The sequence below is a fragment of the Camellia sinensis genome, chromosome 14 (genome assembly GCF_055761805.1).
Source record: "Camellia sinensis isolate YWXY chromosome 14, ASM5576180v1, whole genome shotgun sequence".
NCBI lineage: Eukaryota > Viridiplantae > Streptophyta > Magnoliopsida > Ericales > Theaceae > Camellia > Camellia sinensis.
Window position 1 is genome coordinate 89,248,208 of NC_138974.1, and position 6,000 is coordinate 89,254,207.

A 6,000-nucleotide genomic window follows, 5' to 3' on the forward strand; every position below is an offset into this window, starting at 1 on the left:
AACTCCCACTAGGGTCAACTTCCTCAATAAACTTAGCATTTCTGGCTTCAACAATTTTAAGTGAATTTGAAGGACCATAAAATCGGTAACCCTTGGAGTTTTTCGCATAGCCTATGAAAAAACCACTAACTGTTCTGGGGTCCAATTTCTTTAAATGTGGGTTATACACCCTCACTTCAACTGGACAACCCCAAATGTGTAAGTGTCTTAAACTTGGCTTCCATCCTTTCCATAACTCAAACGGTGTTTTGGAAACAACCTTGGATGGAACCCTGTTTAAGATATACATAGCGGTTTTCAAAGCTTCACTGCATAAATTTATAGACACATTAGAATAACTAAGCATGCTCCTTACCATGTCCATAAGTGTTTGGTTCTTCCTTTCAACAACACCATTTTGTTGTGGTGTGCCAGGCATTGAATATTTTGCAATAATGCCTTATTCCTTAAGGAACTTAGCAAATGGACTTGGTTATTGTCCCAATTCTGTGTACCTCCCATAATATTCTCCACCCCTGTCTGACCTCACAATTTTAATTTTCTTTTCTGTTTGTTTCTCCACCTCTTCTTTATAAACTTTAAAGGCATCAAGTGCCTCGGCCTTGTCAAACAAGAGGTAGAGATACATGTATCGTGTGAAGTCATCAATAAATGAGATAAAATATCTCTGACCATTCAAACAAGGTGGAGTAAATGGTCCACAAATATCAGTGTGTATGATTCCAAGAATTTCCTCACTCTTTTTGGCACCTTTACTGGTCTTGTTGGTCAAGAATGGAATACGAGAAGACTCATTAGACGGTACAGAGGTAGAAATCACTACAATTACCAAGAACATCATTAATACTTTGAAACAATAACTATAGTCTGAATCAACCAATGTCAAATTCAGTAACAAATCTAAACCTTCTTGTGGGTAGAGGTCACTAAACTGTATTAGATTTGCTATTACTTTATAATAAGACTAATGGGTTCCAAAATATTTAAGGAAAAGAAAACTCATACCTGTGGGTTTAGAGTGTTCAATCCCTTTAATACCCAATCCATTATCTTATTCCAATTAAATTTCATAAATAATTACTTTCCCGTGGGACCAAGAAATTATTTATAAAACATAATTGCAATGTAAAAATGCCAAATTAATTTTTAATTTTATGTGATCAAAATATTGAGGATCACATCTTTATGTCTTAAGATGCTGTGACTACTCTTAAAACATAATAAATTTTTTAAATATGGCATAATTTATTAATGTGAGCAAATCCTTATAGTCACAACAAATACATAATCTTTTAATGCACATAATGTATAATACATACAATCAGAATAATATCATATGAAAAATCCCAAGACCAAACACATGTAATTCAATCTTATACTAGATTTTGCTTAAAAATTGAACCAAAATAAATTCCATAAGCCCAACACATAGTGTATTCATGCTCTTATTTCACATGAATTTTCAATGAATAAATAATTACCTTAATGCATGTAATATAATATTACATTATTTTAGATAACATGCCAATGAATCTCAAAAATTATAAAAACTAAAAGAACATGTTATAATTCACTGTATGAAATTCAATTGAATTTGCTTACTATTTAAACATGCAACTATAATAAAGAAAACATCATTAACAGCATGTTAAAATTTCTTTATGAAAATTCTAGAAATAAATTCAAGTCTTTCATGCCTTTTAAAAAAAAAACTGTTTTGTCAATAAATAAAAATCAATACTTAATAACATACAATAAATTTCCAAGATGAAATAGATTCAGAACATGAGTAATTTTAGATGCAAATACTACAATCACATAACAGAATGAATTCTACTAATCCCTCTAAGTAATTCATCATGCAATAATTCATCTTTGATAGACATCAAATTAATATTTTAATCCATCAAGTTTCATATATATATATATAAAGATGAATCAAACAATGAATATTTATTCTGATAATTCAAACTTTAAATAATGTTAAACTATATGGCACAATCACAAGTCATGTATAATTATGGCACCATGTTGACTGAAACTTCACTATTAAGTATTAGACTATCAATTTTATATTCAAAAGTATGATGGCCTGCAAGTTCCAAAACCTCCTTGACAGAAGAAAATAAACAAAGGGCTAAAAGCAGAGACGTGGTGTACTCAGACTAATCAAAATATTAGGAAGCGTAAACCAAAATAATATATTATAGCCAACAAAACAAATCAAACACACGAAGAAAATTATCATGTCGAAATCATAACGGAACAGAGGCCCAGCAAGTGTATAAAACAGAACGCAATAAGATTTGGTCTCCATGACATACAATAACGCTAAACAAGAAGGACAGAAGGTGGCTCTGATACCAATTGTGAGAATTAAAATAATATTAATTCAGAAAAAAGAATACCTCCTGCCATGATGTTCAAGTCTTTGAATCTTGTTCTTGAATGGTCAAATCTTAAATGTATAAACAAAATCCACTCACTGAACACCTTTATAGAACCATATGGGAAAAGTGGAAGGAAAAGAGTTTCAAGCCTATTCTATTCACAAAACAACGTCTGTGTTTGATGTCTATCACAGGCATATATATAAATAGGCTTGGATCCATATCCAAGTGTAACTCCTTATAACTTCCCACCAACAGGGAAGTTGTAAGGTCCCATGAAACCACCATATGGGATAGTGAACAGACGTCAGTTACCCATTAACTATTAAACTAATTAAATATATATAATAAATATAGATATAATATAAATAAATAAATAAAACAAACAAACATGTGGCATATGGGCCACTTTATGGATATTTTTACATTGTGAGCTAGGTTTTCGAGAAAAAAGTGAGTTAGAGGGTGAGAGGAAGAAAAAGTGTAAAGAAAATGACTTGAAGTTGCTATTTAAAATCTGCTATCCCCAATAGGTCGCTCGAGCTCAAGTTCTATCGCTCGAGCATTAGGCACGAATAAGTGATCTCGCTCGAACGTAGCTTCTTTCGCTCGAGCGGAAAAAAACATGTCTCAAAAGTTTTGCAGAGCTACAGTGAAACTACTGGGAGCATGCAATCTACGCTCGAGCAAGAAAAGCTTCGCTCAAGCGGATCGAAAAACTCAGGTGTCACAGCTTACCCTCCTTAAAGAATTTCGCCCCCGAAATTTCAGTAATTCCTGCCAAAAGCAAATTAAACAACTCCCAAGAAGACCAATACCAATTCTATAATGCTCCCATTCATCACCATAGCTGTATAATATACAAAAATTTGGCTTTTCAATGATCAAAATTGACACATCTTACACAATTTCGATATAATACATTCACCAAAACTCATTCCCATTTAATTAGCCATAATACAAATATTAACATCATAAAAGTCAATAATGTTACATATCTCTAAACAATTCTGGGTACTTTTCTTGAACTTCCACTTCCCTTTCCGAAGTAGCTTCTTCCACTCCATGGTGATGCCAAAGTACCTTAACTAGGGAGATGGTTTTGCCTCTTAGTACTTGCTCCCGGGTGTCTAAAATCCTTATGGGTCTTTCTTCATAAGTAACATTCTTATCTATTTTGATTTCGGCCCAATCTAATACATATGAGGGATTGGGTTCATATTTGCGAAGCATGGAGACGTGAAACACGTCATGAATTTCAGACATCTGTGGAGGAAGGGCAAGACGGTAAGCAACTTCTCCCACCCATTCAATAACATCAAATGGGCCAATGTATCTAGGTGATAGTTTTCCGCTTCAGCCAATCTCATCAAACCCTTCTTTGGTTATACTTTCAAAAATGCATGGTCGCCCACGTCAAAGATTAATGGCCCCTCCTTCGATCCGCGTAACTCTTTTGCTGACTTTGCGCCGTGATTAGTCTCTTTCGGATAATGACTACCTTTTCCGTAGTCTCACGAACTAAGTCCGGGCCAAGCATGGGTGAATCTTCTACCTCAATCCAACACACATGAGACCTACATGGACACCCGTATAATGCCTCAAAAGGTGCCATCCCAATGCTAGCCTGAAAACTGTTGTTATAGGAAAACTTGGCTAACGGCAGATATTTCTCCCACGTCCCCTTGAAGTCTAATACACAGGCCCTTAACATATCTTTTAAAATTTGGATGGTACATTCCGATTGGCCATCAGTTTGGGGGTGATAAGCGGTACTAAAGTTCAATTAAGTCCCCATGGCAGTTTGTAAGCTTTGCTATAATCGTACGGTGAAGCGAGGATCTCTATCCAAAACTATACTTATGGGAACCCCATGAAGCCGAATAACCTCTTTAACATACAACTCTGCTAAGTAGTCAACGGAGTCATTTATACACATCGCAAGAAAATGTGCCAATTTAGTTAGTCGGTCCACTACGACCCAAATAGCATCATTACCCCTTTGAGTTCTAGGGAGGTCGGAGACAAAGTCCATAGTGATGTGTTCCTACTTCCATTCAGCTACCGGCAAGGGTTGTAATAACCCGGCTGGTTTTTGGTGTTCCGCTTTGACTTATTGACACGTTAAGCATTTAGCCACAAATAGAGCTACATCCCTCTTCATACCCTTCCATCAAAATTGACGAGACAAGTCTTGATACATCTTTATACCTCTGGAATGAACGATTAAACGGGAGTGGTGGAATTCTTGAAATACATCCTCTCTACAAGATTGTGGAACAAAAAGGCAATTTACATGTCGAATGCCTGAATCAGAATGCACCCTTAATCCCTTATCCCCTTGTCCTTGTGAGATCTTCTCTCTCATAATCCCCACTTCCGGATCATTCTATTGTGCTTCTGAAACTTGAGTGACTAACGATGGTTGAATTGAAATCGAAAACAACGTAGCTTGATTAGGCGATTCACCGAGTTGTACCTCAAATTCATTTAAATCCCCCAACATCTTCCATTCTCTCATGGCAAGGCTGGCAATCGTGCTCATAGATTTTCTACTTAAAGCATTTGCGACAACATTCGCCTTTCCCGGATGGTAATGTAATTCAAAATCGTAGCCCTCCATATATTCCGTCCATTCTCTCTGACGTAGGTTCAAATCTTTCTGCGAGAATAAGTACTTAAGGCTCTTATGATCAGAAAAAGATATCAAATTTCTCTCCGTATAAGTAATGTCTCCAGGTTTTTAAAGCAAAAATGACTGCAGCTAATTCAAGATCGTGAGTAGGGTAGTTTCTCTCATGAGTTTTCAGTTGGTGAGAACCATACGCTACAACCTTGCCTTCTTGCATTAAGACACACCCTAGCCCTTCTTTTGATACATTACAATAGACAATGTAACCTTTTCCTCTCTCAGGAATAATCAAAACCAGCGCAGTAGTTAATCTGGCCTTTAATTCTAGAAAAGATTTCTCACTAGCATCGTTCCATATAAATTTCACCCCCGTCCCAGTTAGTTTGGTCAATGGTGCCGCTAAAGAGGAAAAATCCTTTACAAAAAGCTTATAATACCCAGTAAGCCCCAAAAAACTACGTATCTCACACATTTCTAGGTCGTTCCCATTTTTGCACGGCTTCAATTTTCGATGCATCTATTGTCACTCCATCATTTGAGACCACATGACCCAAAAACTTCAGCTTTGAGAGCCAAAACTCACACTTCTTGTATTTAGCATAGAGTCGGTGTTCTCTAAGAAGTTGTAAGACGATGTGAAGGTGTTTCTCATGCTCCTCTTCGGAGGGCGAGTAAATAAGTATGTCATCTACAAAAACCACCACAAACTTATTAAAAAATTCTCGAAAAATTAGATTCATCAGGTCCATAAAAGTTGCAGGAGCATTGGTTAAGCCAAACGACATTACTAGAAATTCATAGTGGCCATATTGGGTACAAAAGGCTATCTTGGAAATGTCCTCCTCGTTCACTCGCAACTGATGATAGCCCGATCTTAAGTCTATTTTCGAGAATCCTTAAGTTGGTCAAAAAGGTCATCTATCCTGGGTAAATGGTATTTGTTCTTAACTGTGGCTCTATTGAGTTTATGATAATCGA